The following is an 18,761-nucleotide window of genomic DNA, read 5'->3' as shown; positions in this document are numbered from 1 at the left end:
GGAGGGTCCTGCCACTGGAGAAGTTCTCCTTGGGGACCTGGTCTTTTTCTTCTTGGGGCTTCGTTGGACTTTTGTCTTGGGTATAACTTTGGGGGCATTAGGATCCCATCTTAAGAGTGAGCGAATGATGACCTCTCCTAGAGTACCGCTCCCTCCAGGTTTCAAAATGATTTGTTTTTTGGTTTGGGTGTCGATGCGGGGATCGGCCAGTTGGACCAAAGCGACTTTGTTTCGATCAAAAAAGCGTTTGGTTTGATGAGGAATCTGAATGATTCCTTGGAGTAATTGACGTGCCGTCACCGTGAACCATCGTAAGACTTCTTTGAGACTAGCTTCTAAGACACGAGCTCGTGTTTGTGGATCTTTTTCTCGACTGATGCCATACAAGGCACGAATCAATTTGACGGGAAGATGCGACTGAAGGGACGTCATGTTCACACTGTGTGAGACAGACGAAAAAGGGTCTGAGGTTTTTATAGATTTTTTTATGGGGAGTGAAATGAAGTCGAGGACGGAGACGTGTACAGGACAGGCCCTCCGTCTTGGCACCAGTGGTGAAACAAGTGGGTACGAAATCGCAAATCCTCGGGAGTCATAGGTTTCAAATCGACGAGTAAATAGGCGTGTGGCGTTTGAGTGGCATCGTCGTACGCCTGAGTCAGCCAAGGCGTTCCTAACTGTTTGGCTAAGACTTGCACTTGCGATTTATCTCGAGAGCTTTTAAACAAGACCACGTAATGCGCATTGAGACTGATGGTGCGATGGGCTTTACTTTGTTGAAACAAATTTTGGGTGATGTGAACGACACTGGCATTACGGTGATGTCCTTTGCGCGTGAACCAGTTTAATTTCTTCTTCGTCTTCTCCTAACATGTCGTCGAAAATGACCAAATGGGTTTGACGGGAGTCAGAGACGATGCAGTCGTCTTCTTTAGGAATGCCTTCCACAAACACGATGGAATCGCCTTGACTTTCTCGCAAGAGGTTGTACGCCGATTGCCACTCTTTGTAACACCACACGATCCGTTGTGGTGGCCGATCGATCAAATGATGTTTATGTTCGATCAAACGTTTGACGAATTCGGTTTTGCCTGAACCGCTAGGTCCAGCAATGAGCATGTTAAAAGGATGGCGAAGATACAAAGCCTCCCAACTGGCACGATCTAAGTGTTCGTCGATGACTTTGACAGTAGAGGAAGAGGGAGCAGAGACAGCAGAGGTAGCCATGGTGTGAGAACTGTCACTTGTGACACGAAAAACAAACAAGACAAGAGTTTATATACTTTTTCAGAACACGTTTATTGAATGTTTTTTTCAAACATGAATACGAAAGACAAAAATACATAAAAGCCAAAGGCTTAAGTACAAGAATAAAAGGCACATGATAACCATGAACGTGGAATAAAAACAATTGTCTATACAACAACCACATGTTTTGGGTAAAGTTCTAACCAGTTCTATAGTAGGGGGTAAGGTCACACAAGTGTCCTCCCGAAAGGGTCTTTCAGGCCTGTCCACGACAGTCCTGTCCTGGGTGACGGGTTCTTCTGGCACCGTCACTAACACAGGTTGAAAAGTAACTTTTTTCCTTGAATAACTCTCGTGCATACTGGGCCACCTCTTGTGTCCAAGCCTCAGAACCCTGGTCTCGGTGATGTCCAACATTTGACTCCTAACCAATCTGGTTTCTTCTTCGTCAACGATATGGTAAGTTACTTCAATGAACAATGAACTATCGATCTTGCCTAGGGTTCCTTTTTATATACAGACCAATACCGACGTGACCGTACGGCAACGTAAAGTGATTGGGAAGTCGCACTCGCTTCTGGTATACAATTTGATAGACTTTTTCCAAGGGTCGACTGACGATGTGGTGAGTGGGTAAACGTACAATCTTGTTCGGTTGATAGGTGGTCACTTTAAAGTTTCCATCCTCTCCCGATTGCAAGGCTTCTTTCAATACCCCAAAGTTGACCACTCGACTGGTACGATGATTCAGAGTCAGTCCTTTCACTTTGCACGTCATGTGCACTTCTCCTTGTTTGTCCCGGTATTCGTAGCCGTAATTTTTGGGGCCCCCACTGACGAAACTTAGAATCTTGTCGTCGGGATGGTCGTCTGTCCAGGCTCCTAAACGATCTCCTTCGATGTCAGGGTGCTGTTGACTCGGGTGATGGATGTAAATGCAACTGTCCGTGTCAAAGTACAGGACGCGTTCTTCTAACAGTTCTAAAGCTTCGTACAATTTTAAGCGAGCATGAGCTGTCACGTAAGCCGCAATGATGACATTTCCAAAAGGGTCGTCTTGTACAAAGTCCAGATCTTCTTCGTAATTGACCAAGATCAAATCCTCTCGAACGACGTCCACGTGTTTCATGTATTTGGTTTTGTCGTGAATCATCTGGAAGTAGCGGGAAGGTTCTGTCAAATATTCCGTCATGGGTAAACACGGTCGTTGTGCCATTTTACCCCACAAGCAATTTAACATCACTTTGGCAAACGATCGCCTGCCTTCGTTTTTTTCGATGTGGTCTAAAAAGATGCCTTCTTGTTCGTAGTATTTCTCTTTGAATTTTATTTGGTCTTCGGGAGTGTGACACCAGGAAGGATAGCCGCTGGCTTCTTGTTTCAGTTTCAAAAAGGCATCCACGTAGTCGGCGAAAATGCCTTTCTGAGTAGGGTCACCCTTGTGGTACTGTTGTGTCTTGGGAAAGTGGCAAATTTCGTACACTTCTAACAGTTGGTATCCCATGTCCAGAGCTTTGAACAATTCTATGCTGACCCAGGTTCCCGTCAAGGCCCGTTCTTCCTGGGTGTGCTGATAAGGCTTATCTTGGTTGCACGTTTCGGCACAAGTACGGCACAATGGAAACATCAGTTTGCCTTGACAATGGTGAGGTAAGACGGGATGGTATAGGTTCGTGGGAGGCAAAACTTTACACTTGATCAAGCCTTCGTATTGTCGAATGTTTTTCAGGTCGATGTGTTCCGTTAACAATTGCGGGTGCCCTACAGGAAAGCGACAATATTTGCACACGTAGGGATACAGCGAACACACGTCCAAGTATTTGATTTCTTCTCCTTTCTCTTCGTCGGCTTGATACAGCAAACAGGTGGCATTGGTCCTTCCTCCGTACAAACTATCCCTCGGGTTCAGCGGGTCCATGAACTGGTAACCTTCCACGAGGCGTTTAAACTCGGGATCGGTTTTCATACGGTGATCGTACTCGTGTTCCCACATTTCTACCACTTGGTATCCTTCCTGTTCTAACTTTAGGCGCCGCTGACAAGTGTCCTGGTACAAGTCTTCCATGGTTCGTTGCAAAAACTGATTTTTAGTGCCACGGTCAGGGTAACAGACGGGACATCCGTGAAATAAGCAACCGTTAAACTTGTACACGATCTTGGGGTTTTCTAAGTCCCAGCCATCGACCGAATACGTTCCGATGGTCTTTTCGCCCCCTCCGTTGCGGGCATGCTGAATCCACTTGTCTTCCTTGTCGCACAAGTAATGTAACCAACGTAGGGCTTTGACCGAGTATTGACGTTTGACAAAGTGGGTCGTTTGAGGACTGATGACAGCCACAGTGTTTTCAGGCATGAATCGTTGTCGATACACTAAGGAACACGCTTTGGCAATGGTGCAAGCTTCTTTCAAAGGATCGACCCCTCCGTGTTCCATGAACAGTTCCCGAAATTTTCCACAGCAACGCCGTAAAATGTCCACGTCGGAACGACAATACTTTAGCATTTCTTCCTGAAAGTCGAAAGGGTCCGAGGCGTGAGCTTGGTACCAAGCGTAGAAAGCTTCTCGTTGTTCGGTACGCATGTTGTCGGGGTCGTAATAGTGAGCCTCAGGTAAATGGGGTAGAACGGCATGTTGATTGGCTTCCGTATTGAAAAAGTGAGGAAAGTACCCTTTAGCCATTTCTGTCATTCCAAACGTTTTAGGCATTCGACTCAAAGGCATGGCCAAGTAACTCATCGAATCTTTAAACTGCACTTCTCCCACTTGCATGAAAATGATTTTGGCTCCGTTCAAAGTGACTTTAGGACGCTCGGTGCCTTGTTCCGTATAGTATCTGAGAAGAAACTGTCCATCGTATCCGGAGAAATTGTGAGCCATCACTGTGGCATGACGATGACAATCTCCGTAACGTTCGATGTCCTCTTGCATGCATTCGAAATCGAAAAAGATGAAATTGCTTTTCTTCTTGTGACCGTCCTCTTTCTCTGGTGGGGGTTGGTATTTTTGCACGTAGCATTGGTGTTCCAAGTCGACGATGTGGTGACAAATGTGACATTTTTTCTTTCCTCGACATACGCGTGCCTTGGTACTGTTGGTACGTATGCCTTGTCTACACGTAGGGCACAATCTCAGGAGCTGACAAGCACATTTCTTCTGTGAACCTTGTGTTTTCAAATGTTGTTGGTAACAGGTAGGGCTGACAAACGTGCGCAGACAAGTCGAACAAGGCACTGGTTCTTCGCTCAGACAGGCTGGAGAGGCCAAACATCCTGGGCATTTCCATCCACAATGCTTGTGTTGCTCTCGATTGTTATAACCATAATCACATTTCTCACAGTAATATCTGTATCCCAGGAATCCGGTGATAGTGGTAATGGTATCGAAATGGTCATCGTGATAATAAACATGAATGTATTTTCCGTCCTTAAAGTCTTGGCCTCGAAACAACAGAGGTCCGCGCATTTCTTGAGGGTGCACTTTCAAGGTGTAGCGTGGAGCTAGGGCATCTTGCAATTTTTGCATCTCAGGAATGCCACAGGGTGTGTCTTTGGACAGACCAGCTTGTTGCAACAGGAGTTCTGCTTCGTTTGGTTGTTTGGCTCGGTCCGATTGTCGAATAGTTTTCCAGGCTCTTTTCCATTCTACCGTGTCGTTCTTGTTGGCATAGGTTCGTCCCACCACGATGGCTCGAGCTCAACACATCTGGTCTTGAGGGTTGTTAATTCGGACGAGACTTGTTTTGGTGTTGCGAAGGTCGTCCACCAATAACATCTTTTTGCGTCCAGTCCCTTGAGGAGGAGAGACGTGGGCCATTTTCAGTGTGGCTTTACCATCGGTGATGTCAAACTGGTCATTAGATTGTTGTACGTGTTGAATCTTGTCCATGACTTTGGAAGGGGTTAGTTCTGCGGGTCTGCTAAACTCGATCCAAACAGGGGATTTCAAACCGTCGTGATCTATGGATAGTGTCAAGCGATCGTCTTCTTTGGCTTGACATTGTCGCTTGAGTGCGGTGAGCAAAGAATCCCACATCTCGGTGATAAACCCTTCTGCTTTCTCCAAGGGTACGTCGGCCTTGAAATCTTTAAACTTCACTGTGTAGGTGTAAGCCGTGGTTCTAAATTTTCTAGAGGAGCGCTTTTCCGTCTCTCGAATGGAATAGTACTTTTCATGGTTGACTAAGGGTGGTGAACTTGGTTTAGAGGGTTCTGATTCTGGTTCACTCATGTCCTCTTCAAAATCACTGGCATGAATTTGTACCAAGATTTCAACCCTGTTACGAGGCGATAGATCACGTTTCTGCCTCTTACTTTCTTCTTCTTCTTCTTTCTTCTCGAATGAATAGGATCGTTTCATCTTGAGTGAAAAACGTCAAATGACTAAAGTTTAAACACCATAGACTAATTTATAGTCATGACAAACCAGCGTATATAAAAGGGTGTGTGTCTTGTCCTTTCACTATTCATTTCACTCTCAAACCGAGCACAACGATGGAAGAGACTACCCAGATGGAACGTTTCGTCAGAGCTTTGCGAGGGGTCATTAGAAAATTCTCTTCAGACCAGCCTACGGACTACTCTCCTTCCTTTCGAGATAAAAGTCAGGATACTTGCTATATCTGTCAGAAGAAAGGGCATTGGTCTTCAGAGTGTCCAGACCGTCAAAAAAGAAAAAAAAACAGGGGCTAAAAAAGACAAAAGTCAAGATACCTGTTATTATTGTAAAGAAAAAGGACATTGGTCTCCAGATTGCCCAAAAAAGAAACAAGAGGAGTCAGAAGAAAAGAAGGATTCTTCAGAAGAAGAGAGGGATTCTTCGGAAGAAGAGAGGGATTCTTCGAAAGAAGAGAGGGATTCTTCAGAGGAAGAAGAGGAAGAAAGAAGACAATTCTATTTAAAAGAGGCAAAGAAACAGGAGAAGAAAAGAAGAAGGGAAGAAAATGAGGAAAAAACGGTGAAGAAATTCAAAAAACAGAGAGACTAAACAAGGAGAAAGAAGACGTCAATGAACTTTAATTAAAGTGTTCTGTTGTGAATTGTGAATTGGATTGTAACTATGGAGAAAAGAATACATTAATGATATAAGGTAAGTGTCTTTGAGTTTTGATTTTAAAATAAGAAGCTACACTCACGCACTCATACACAGACACGTACTATAAGGGTAAAATGGGTGGGGTTTATTTTTGAGTTATTGGCAAATTGAAATCGTATTTCTTTTCGAGAAATGTGGGTGGCCCTGAAAAGGGCCTTTTTTCTTTATGGTGTAGGAGTGAGTTTAACCAATCAACTTTAACTGCCTTAAGCCTTTGCCACGGCCAAGGCCTACTTCTGATGATTGGGTTGAAATCACTAAGGGTGGTACGATAGGCTTAGTCACAGGGTTGGCGTGTTTAGCTCGGGAAGGTCGTATTCTCTTCGGTCGTGATAAAGAAGTCTGATACATTTGTTTCAGACTTCTTATCTCCGCTAAAATGTCCAACAGTACCGTAGCCGTTTGATTTTCACCCTCTTGTTTCTTTGCTGCTACTTCTTCTTGCTGTTGTTGCTGTTGTTTTTTTTCTTACCTCTTCTTGTTGCTGTTGCTGTTGCTGTAGGAGAAAAGCTTGTTCCGCTTCCTTTTGTCGTTGCATAAATTTCTCGAATTCTTCTTTCTGTCTCTGTCTAAAATTCTCCACTTGCGGTAATGAAGAATGAGACGAAGGTTCCGGAACAAATTCTTGCGAGGTAAGAAAATCTACAAAATCCCAATGTACCTCTTCTGAAAGTAAGTCCGGGTTCCCTTGGGCGGTCTCCCCTGCTGGTGCACCCCAATGGATCGTTTTCTGAATTTCCGTCATGTTGAATCACTGTCGCATAGATTGACTGCACACAAGCGCTAGCGAATCTATATAGACCAACTGACGTCACAGACTAATCTCTTCGGATTGGATGCGGGCTGACTGAATTTTGTAACGCGTGTTTGGATTGGTGAATGAACTCAATCCGTTTCAATCCTACCTCTACCTATAAATAAGCGCAGTTCAGTGCATTGATTCACTTGTTCTCGTCGATTCAAGATGTGGACCGATGTGCAATCTTCTACGCTTGTGTCTTCCATGATGTTCCTTACGGACATACCCATGTATGTCCGATCCAAGTGGACCGTTGTCCACAGGACAAACACCAGTCTGTGGATACGTAGGATCTACGTAGAAAGACAAGGATGCCTCAAAAGAGTCCTGATTTACGGTCCTACAGTGAAACGCAGCCTAAGGACAAGAAGAAGACCAATGCGGTGCCCTTTATGTTAATGGATACATTAACATAAACCCAAAGGCCCTTTTCAGGGCCAGCCATATTTCTCGAAAAGAGAATGACTTTATTCAACTGCCTACCCCTTTTTTAAATTTAAATTTAAATTTAAATTTTAAAAAAAATCAAAAAAAAAAATCCCATGTTCAATTCCCATTGAGGCTAGAGTGGCCCAGGTTTTTTTATCCATGTTCAATTCCCCTTGAGGCTAGAGTAGCCCAAGACTATTTCCCATGTTAAATTCCCCTTGAGGCTAGAGTGGCCCACGATTTTTCTCCATGTTAATTTTCCATTGAGGCTAGAGTGGCCCAGGGGTCCCTGTAATGATAATTCCCATTGAGGCTAGGGTGGCCCCATTCACTACTGTTAGAACGTCCACGGGAAGTCGCGGGTTTGGTACCCGGCCGAGTCATCCCAAAGACTTTTAAAAATGGTACTAGCATCTGCCTCGCTTGGCGCTCAGCATTAAGAGGTTAGTGTTAGGACTGGTTGGCCTGGTGTCAGGATAATGTGACTGGGTGGGGCATGATGCTATATGTCTGCGGCATGATGTACCAGTGCTAGACATCATTATAAACTGTCACACTGCAGACATCGTATCGAAATGACTGATTTTTTTTTAAAGCTACGTTAAAAATCCAAATCTCTCTCTCTCTCTCTCTCTCTCTCTCTCACACACACACACACACACACACGAGCGCTAATTTAGAAGCAGCAATTAGATTGATGTTTTAGACAGATTTTGTTACAGATGTGCTGAAATATGCTCCATGTTACGTGGTGTTTGGGTTGGTTATTGTTATCTCTAGGATGATCGCCCTCGGTGTTATTGACCGTATCGAGTGGACAATAAAAATAGGATTTTAATGAATAGATAAACAGAGATCTGAGCAGAAAAATAGAATAAAACAACATTAGCCCCAGGATACTGATATAACATTTAATTAATTATATAGACAAAATGAAACTGAACAGGATATCTTAATGTCATACTTTCTTATAAAATAATGACCAAGTTCACAGATTGAAATGAGCAGTTGTTTATAATAATAAGACAAATTTCATCTTGAGATCGAGCGAGAGATCGAACTCATTTGTCCAGCATAACTGAATAACCTGGCTGCATACCGGTCCTCCAAATTCAACGACGATGACGGGACGCAGGACCATACCATAAGCTCGATGTCTCTGATATCGCTCTACCTGGTAATTTTAAATTATCAACTTCTGGGCTCTCCAACGAGAGAGAAAAATAAAAGGGTTAGAGTCGACATAATCTCTCTGTCTCTGTCTCTGTCTGTCTGTCTATCTGTCTGTCTGTCTGTCTCTCTCTCTCTGGTAAGTACATACATGTATGTTATTTCCCTTTTAAAATAAATAAATACGCAACCTAAATATTTGTCAGGCTTTTACTTCTGGGATCGAACTTTATCGCCTCACTTGTTACGTCAGATATCGTCATGTGTAATTCAACATAAACTTGGGCAACTATTGGTTATTTCGCAGCCTGACAGCTGACACAAAAGCCCGAGTACAAGAAGATTAATATGTGTCCCTAACTGGGTATTTAACATCCCCAACTAAACTACAACATAAACTAGGCTCGATAAATCCGTACATCCTGCCGTGGACCATAAATCATTTGCAATTTTCGTCAATTCATATAGAAGGAAAATTAATGTATGAATTTAAAACCAGTAAATTCAGCAAATAATTAGAAACTCATATCAAAGAACACATTACATGAGATTGACACAAATACCTGTTTTCGAAACTCTCTTGCTTCTATCGTAGCAGAATCTCCATGTACCTTTAATGTTCCGTGTCCCTCAAAGTTCCAAATATTCATCCCCCCCCCGTTCAATTTATTTAATGAGAAAAGATACCCGCTAAACATTGCCGCTTGCAAAACTTACACTGACTAATCTTGCGACAAAGAATGCATAAAACATAAAATTTCAAAATGTTACATTTTCTGTAATATTATGAGGTGAATTTAATAGAGAATCAGAGATGCTTCAACTGACATAAAGATCTATATCTTTTGAGGAGTGTGTGTGTGTGAGAGAGATTTGGATTTTTAACGTAGCTTTAACAATTTTTCAGTCACATCGCTACGATGTCTGCAGTGTGACAGTTTGTAGTGATATCTAGCACTGGGACATCAAGCCGCAGACATGTAGCACAATGTCCCACCCAGTCATATTATCCTGACACCAGGCCGACCAGAGCGCAAAGCGAGGCAGGTATTGGTACCATTTTTGTAAGTCTTTGGTATGACTCGGCCGGGGATTGAACCCACGACCTCCCGCATCCGAGGCGGACGCTCTAACCACTAGATGATGAAATTGGTGCATATGCCAATAAAGCATGCACCATGTGCCGAAATTAATGCATTTACCAATAAAACATGCACCATGTGTCGAAATTCATGCATTTACCAACTAAGCATGCACGATGTGTCGAAATTCATGAATTTACCAATAAAACATGCACCATATGCCGAAATTCATGCATTTACCTATAAAGCATGCACGATGTGCCGAAATTCGTGCATTTACCTATAAACCATGCATGATGTGCCGAAATTCATGTTTTTCACTGGCTTGTCCATCACAAATAAAAGCAGTATAGGTGGTTATCTCTCCCATCCATTCTTTTCTGATAATCTATATGTATTTTTGTAGATCTCTGATTTGTTTACCACTAGTTTAGAAACACGCAGTTATTTCTTGTGAAACGATATTTTTTTTTACCTTTCACCTACAAAATACATATTTGATAAGCTTAGTTTACTTCGGGGCTGTGGGAGGTGTAACGCTTTTTCCAGGCATATTGTTCTATGCTTCTCAGATGTAGTTTCGTCTGCAACTGATTGATATCCCGAGCTTATTAGTTTAAGAATTTCGTTTACGATCGTATCCACATCACAGAGAGAAAAAGGTTACTAAGATACCTAATGGATGAGGGTTTTTACCTTCGTTTCGTAAATCGCTAAATCACCAGATTCCTTATTCCCCGTACAGGCATGCGTGCGAACTGTTACGCGAGCAATATAAACAAACAGGTACGGTGACAATGCCCTATTAGAGGTCGTCGAGATCAATGTTTAAAAGGTGTTCTATACACGCTTGGTTATTATTCTCGCAATGGCATTGGCGCTTGTCGATAATACATTAATTTGTTTAGGACACACACACACACACACACACACACACACACATCATCATCATCATCATCGTTTTAATGATTTTTCACATTTCTTGTAACGTTTCTCCTCCCCTTCTTTATCCCATACCTGAATCATGTTTCCAAACAATAATTGGAAAATACCTTATTGTTTACAATAATTACTCTTGAAATGGTAAATTGTACTTTATGTGTGCGATTGCATAGATATCAACTAATGAGTAAAACATTCCACCTAGCATAGCCAAATCTTCACACTCTACACACTGCACCCGCACCCACCCCCTTCTTGGCAACAGTTGATATGTCTAAGCATGTGTTTAATATCCCGTTGAAATGATACCCTGTAGTTTACAAAATGTATTAATGTTGCTTGTTATCCACAAATAGAACCATGCGCTTGCATTTATAGTAAAGTTAATTGCACGTGCGTTATGTGAAGTCTCTTTATTGCTGTAGCTCTCTATTGGACTCATTCAGTTCCCGCAGAAACCCTACGCAAACACCATGATATCAAGAATCAATAACTTTGAATGTCTGAGTGTTCATTATCAAACATATATTTAATAGTATAGATGCATCCAGGATGACAGCTTCTGTGTACAGAAAAGTATATGATCCGCGGTATTTTCTGGACCTACGTGTGTTTGAAACATGTGCATTCAATTCCACACCAAAGAGTCAGGTGCTGATTTCATTAATAAATATTCCAAACTCAAGACTGTATAAGGACTGATATTCCAACATAAAATAATGTCTCTATTTTTTCAGTTACATTAAGGATAAGCTCTCAAAAGATTTTCTTCTCAAAAGATTTTTTAAACTAAAATATAGCTTTCATTATCAATCCATCCTGGCCAGCCAAACCCATACATACTCTATCTTATCTTCACTTATTTCAAGACTGATTCGCATTTTTCCATGCAATTAGTACCATGTATCCTGCACAGCTTGAAATGAGTTTTCGATGTTTAGACAGACTTAAAGCGTCATTATTGTGTTGCATGACGAGTTTTAGAAACTCGTTTTGTGATGTCCTGACTGATAACATTCCACTGAGCCTACATGTTACATTATTTAACGTAAAAGATGAGTTGCAACAACATCATCTTCTAGGTAAAAAGTTACCAGCATGAGTAATTGTCAAGAAAACTCCCAGTTATTTGTCTAGTAGGCGGCATACTTTGCTGGCAGTGTGCAGCTGTGTTCCACAAACAGAGATTTTGTAACTTGCAACTTCCGCATATAATGCAAACTTGAATGATAGATATATAAGCATTTTGAGTCTGGTATTTATCTTTAATGTATAGACGAATTGTGTTATGATACTCGTACCATACATATCTCATTATCTTTAATGTATAGACAAATTATGATACTCGTACAACATATCTCATTATCTCAAATGTATAGATGAATTTTGTTATGATACTCGAACTACATATCCCATTATCTTAAATGTATAGACGAATTATGATACTCGTACAATATATCTCATTATCTATAATGTATAGACAAATTATGATACTCGTACAACATATCGGGGCCCCGAGTGGCCGTGTGGTCTAAAGCGCTCTCCGTTACGGATCACTGCCATCTCACCTCTGTCTGCGCCGGTTCGAGTCTCGGATTCAGCCAATGTGGGTATGTGAGAAAGCTTGCCAGTAGCTTCTCGTGGGTCGGTGGTTCATTTCGGGTCTTCCCGGGTTCTTCCTCCACCAATAATACTGGCCGCCATGTATAGCCTATCGTGTGCTGAAAAATGGCGTTAAATCCCACAACAACAACAACAACAACGTACAACATATCTCATTATCTTAAATGTACTGACGAATTGTGTTATGATACTCGAACAACGTATCTCATCTTTAATGTATAGACGAATCATGATACTCGTACAATGTATCTCATTATCTGTAATGTATAGACGAATTATGATACTCGTACAACATATCTCATTATCTTAAATGTATAAACGAATTATGATACTCGTACAACATATCTCATTATCTCAAATGTATAGATGAATTGTGTTATGATACTCGAACAACTTATCTCATTATCTTAAATGTATAGATGAATTGTGTTATGATACTCGTACTACATATCTCATTACATTTTTGCATGTAAAAAATTATTGCCGTCACCGCTTATTATTGACTTTCTCCAGATGACGTCAGACTACATAGTTTGCCTACATCTTTCATTATTTGCACATTCTGGTGCATTTATTTCTGAAAATTGTATGATCATAATACAGTGATTTTTTATATACTTAATTATCTCATGTAATCTTATACAGAAGGAAATAAAGATGAGGAGGGTGTTGTCTAGAATGATTCGTAAGGTGGTGTGTTTTGTAGTAATACAGCTAAATCTTCCTTCCTTCAAAAGCCATTCATCGTTTGGGATAAGACACGGATAAAAGCAATTTTATTGTCAATTAGAAGCACATTGGACCTTTCATATATTTCGTGTCAATTGCTTTATAAACCCCATGAGAGAAACTTCTTTAACTGGTATGATTAAGTGTGTTTTTGAATGAAATTTCATGAAGGCATATAAGATGCAAATATATAATATTTGTAATTCTATCTATACCTTCACGCTTCGGAATCTCCAAGTAATCCAAAAGTCGATCCATGTGGAAATAGTGCATATTATATTTGCGTGCATTACTAAAATACATATTCTACTGAAAATATTATTCATTTTGCCGGTGACGTAACTGCATTTGAGGTCTGTGTATCACGCTTTAATGTTTGAACATATCTTGCAAACTTTCATGACAGCAAAATAAATAGTGATTAATAATAATAAAGAATCCATTCCAAAAGCTGTCAGTCACAATCAAAGTATTTTATTGTCTCAACAAATCTACAAATTAGAAAGATGAATAATAGAAATACAGTACCAGGAAAGAAGCAATTCAACCACACGTGATTATGCAAAACTATATTATATTGTGATATATGAAGCGAGTATAAGTGTGACACAATACATATTTAATTCCTTCATCTACCTATAAATAATAATTGAGATTAAAGTAAGTTGCCAACATACTTAGAGGATATCTACGTTTTTTAAAGCAGATATATGGAAATACTTCAAAAATGACAATACAAATTATTTCCTCTCCATGAGTGAAATATTAATACACGACTGGTTGATAACGTCATAATTGGGATAGCCGCCAAATAATTGCAGGTGAAGCTTTTGCTTCTGGTTTCCTCGCTTTGAACATATCTTGAATATGACTGTGACTAAAGAACATGACGAATTGCAAGGAATCTGCATGTATTAGTCTTATTTCCAAAGAGTGTCAGCTTTCTCCAAACATTCGCGTAGTGTGATAATTTTAACAGAATATGTGTGGAGAATAAGGAAATCAGAAGCGATACAGTTAAGATGCCGTAGAGACATAACAGCAGTAACGTCCGACAGATTTCAGAACGTACCATCTGTAAACAAAAGAATGTAATGATAGTGAGCATGCTTGTGTGAACTTCGGTTCTTTATTTTGTTCACTTCTGCATTCCAAAGTGAATTTTTGGTCTTGCTGAGCTTGCAGTCTAGTAGGATAAAAGGCCCTGCACCCAAAGTTCGATTATCACTAAATTTCGTTTTCGACAGTCTATATATGTTCAGTCACTAATGATGTACAGGGCAGCAACAGTGCATGCATATTCAGTCACTAGTGATGTACAGGACAATAACAAAGCATGCATATTCAGTCACTATTGATGTACCGTACAACAATAGTGCATGCATATTCAATCACTAGTGATGTACAAGACAACAACAGTGCATGCATATTCAGTCACTAGTGATGTACCGTACAACAATAGTGCATGGATATTCAGTCACTAGTGATGTACAGGACAACAACAGTGCATGCATATTCAGTCACTATTGATGTACCGTACAACAATAGTGCATGCATATTGTCACTAGTGATGTACCGTACAACAACAGTGCATGCATATTCAGTCACTAGTGATGTACAGGACAATAACAGTGCATGCATATTTAGTCACTAGTGATGTACCGTACAACAACATTGAATGCATATTCAGTCACTAGTGATGTACAGGATAATAACAGTGCATGCATATTCGGTCACTAGTGATGTACCGTACAACAACAGGGCATGCATATTCAGTCACTAGTGATGTACCGTACAACAACAGTGCATGCATATTCAGTCACTAGTGATGTACCGTACAACAACAGTGCATGCATATTCAGTCACTAGTGATGTACCGTACAGCAACAGTGCATGCATATTCAGTCACTAGTGATGTGCCGTACAACAACAGGGCATGTATATTCAGTCACTAGTAATGTACCGTACAACAACAGGGCATGCATATTCAGTCACTAGTGATGTACCGTACAACAACATTGAATGCATATTCAGTCACTAGTGATGTACAGGACAATAACAGTGCATGCATATTCAGTCACTAGTGATGTACCGTACAACAACAGTGCATGCATATTCAGTCACTAGTGATGTACCGTACAACAGGGCATGCATATTCAGTCACTAGTGATGTACCGTACAACAACAGCACATGCATATTCAGTCACTAATGATGTACAGGACAGCAACAGTGCATGCATATTCAGTCACTAGTGATGTACCTAACAACAATAGTGGATGTATAGTCACTCACTGTAATGTACAAAATGTCATGTATAAAACAATATTTAAAAGAAAGTTTTTTTCTTGAATCCTAATTTTGGATTTGGAGCTCGTTTTCAGGCATTTTTAAAGGTGCCATTTTATTGATTAAATAAATGTATACTAGGGGGCAGGGGCGTACCTAATGTATTTGCTACCCGGAGTGGATCCTACTTTTGGCATCCCCCTCCCACAAATAATTTTAAATTGTAAACACACATAAAAATAGATTATGTTTGCAAGTAGATTTTTAAAAAGAACAGCGATGTCATAAGCAAATTGGAAATAAGACAAATGCAGGACATTAAAAATATGGTTTGAAAACTTGTACTGGTATTTCAACTCTACCGATGGCACCTCTCCCCCTTCTGGCTTTCACCCGGCGCGTACCTTTCTTAGTACGACACTGCTAGTGGGTCTATGTACAGTCTGAACACATTTTAAGATCTGTACATCTTAATGGAGAGAGAGAGAGAGAGAGAGAGAGAGAGAGAGAGAGAGAGAGAGAGAATTAAATAGACTAAAGACGAAATACATACTTAAATAACATGCATAAAGACAGATTTATTTCCTTAAGTGAAAAAAGTTGTTCCAAAGTGATATCGCGACTGTGGCGATATCATTTTCTCGTAGTGACATATTTCAAGATATCATTATGAAATATATAACAAATAGGGGATATTTGCTTGGAAGGAGTGAATAAGGTATATATGTCATCGAGTGGGTGAAAAACTCTGTATTTTCACCCTAAAGATGAAATATATCCGTCATTCACTCGCTGCAAGTAAGTTGTCTTTTTATGTTATGCTCCAACATAATGTCTGGCAAGATAAACGTATTGAAGGAGCAGATTTCTTACTTGATCACGCGCTGTTTACCGTGTATGTACTCCTTCGGCTTGTAAGTTAGAAGAACGTTAAGAAAACAAAATAATTCGCGCGTTGTTAGCTTTGAACTCCATTCCCCTTAAGCGGTGAGTGGCCATCCTTAGCACTTGGCCACCTAAGCATCGAAGAACAACTTCGAATTTCATGCTCATCGTGTTATCGACACGGCAATGCAAGTATTTATCGCAATTCACCCTAGTGAATTAGCGCAATTATTTTACTTGGAAAATGTGGTACATCATAAACTAAATATCAATATCTATTTATGATTTCACGCCTTGTTTTATATCAGTTAATATAACATTCTCTTACGGAAAGGTGGAACACACATAACAATATGTGCTGAAGTATAACATTATCTGCATGGAAAATTTATTTATTTTATCAGCCGGTCTTGTTGAAATTGACCAGTTCGGACACTGACAATGGCCAATGACCAGTAATTCAGCTGCTCCCCCGAGGACAGTTGGGATGCAACAAATCATCCCACAATGGCGTACATTAACAATGATTTCTCATTAATGTCCAACTGTAGCGATACATTAATTGCCATGTGGACAGCAGTTTTTCATCAAGGATCCTGTCTTTATTTCCACCAATAACATTGGATAAAATATGCATCTAGCTTTGTCCGCTTCAGGCAGTTTGACCAAATCGGAATTAGGACTGATACTGCCTAATTGGATATGGAGGGGGATTACCGCCATAATTATATGCATGTATTTTCTAATCCTTTTTGATGCATTATTGTAAATGGTTGCTTGCAAGTGCTACTTTCATAATTCTATCAATGTATATTGTATTCTTCATTGATGCAGATTGTACGTGGCAGCTTGCAAGTGCTACGTTCCTTCTGCGTTATTGTCAATGGCTGCTTGCAAGTGCTACATTCATAATTCTAGTCATGAATTTTCTATTCTTCATTGATGCAAGCTGTAAATGGCTGCTTGAAAGTGCCTAGATCTACTTTCCTTCTGCGTCTTTGTATCTTGCAATTTGCCAACTATTGAATTGATTATGTAGTTTGTCGTATGGCAAATGCTATGTCAGATATTACAACTTTTAACATTCCATTTATAAACTTGCTATATCACACAAGTTACACAAATTGTACCTTCCAAAAGCATGACTATAATGTAGCATCAAGCACTTTGCAAGTTAGAATCAAGGAAGTTAGCATAAGATAATACCTCATTATGACAACAGATGGCGCTGTGACACGTCAATTTCTTACAATACGACTACTCCCCTGACCCTAGCAACAAGAGGTTATACCACTTTACGGCATGGTTGGGCGTCTTATTGAAAATATCATTCGAATTAAATTACAGCAGTTGATGTCTCAGAGTATTAACGTTCGGAAGAGAGGTGGCCTGCAAGTAGCACAAAACAAATTAAATGTATCAAATTGTATGCAATTAAATGTATTTACACAACGTTATATTTCCGCTAACCCTTCCCACCCCATTTTATTTGAACATTTTGTCTGTTTAATTTACCGCTGCCGCACGGTGGCAGAATAGGGTATCCGCTTACAAGCAAGATTTAAGGCCCTAATTTGTAAATATATTCTCATTCACATGGTTGTCAGTTTAGAGCATATTTATTATTTTAGGGTGCAGTGCAAATTCTGCTTTTTATAGCAGTAAAGACCTCATAAGGTTTGAGCAAAGTGCATATAATTGCACCTCGAGGCTTTCATTTCTTTATTCACGAGAGAGAGAGAGAGAGAGAGAGAGAGAGTACATTACAGAGATGAGTATACTGTTTATTCTCTCAACCCTAAGGCATTAAATTTTACTGTTAATCAGCCGCTTACAGTGGCAGTATATATATATAAGGTAAGGTAAATAGTCAAATTATACAGAATTCTTATAGATGTATGGCATGGATGATTATGCAATAAGCAGCAAGTATTGTCGCTAGTTGTCGGTGACAAGTGTGTCATCTCTCCAATTTCATTTTAATTCTCCAATTCCAATACAACAGCAAGAGGCAAATGACTTGAAACAAGGACGTCACATACAAAGCATATATGCTACAAAAATATGAACTTATTTTATTATATAAGAAAAGAAATTCTAAGAGTATGAAATAAATTTTCTATATGTAAACATAACGAACACTTCCATACAATTATGATATGCTTTATTTCGACAGATATCAAACTGGAAACTACATTTTGTTGTTATTTAAAACCGTATTCATCCATATATGAAGCGATATTTATAGTACATATAAGATGACTGAGTGTGTGGTACCTCACTGATAAAACATCAGACTCCTTTGGTAGCAATTATAAAAATATAAGATACTGAATATAAATAACATTGCTACCGCTACCAGCACCCTGCTCAGTTTGTTTGTATTATTACTGTACAGTACAGTACTAAAAGTGCTTGATACATTTGGATATGAAATTAATGTAGTAGTTAAAAAGATTAATACAAATTTTTACA

The sequence above is a fragment of the Sinohyriopsis cumingii genome, chromosome 1 (genome assembly GCF_028554795.1).
Source record: "Sinohyriopsis cumingii isolate HCF-2022 chromosome 1, ASM2855479v2, whole genome shotgun sequence".
In the NCBI taxonomy this organism is placed as follows: domain Eukaryota; kingdom Metazoa; phylum Mollusca; class Bivalvia; order Unionida; family Unionidae; genus Sinohyriopsis; species Sinohyriopsis cumingii.
This window is presented reverse-complemented; position numbering follows the sequence as displayed.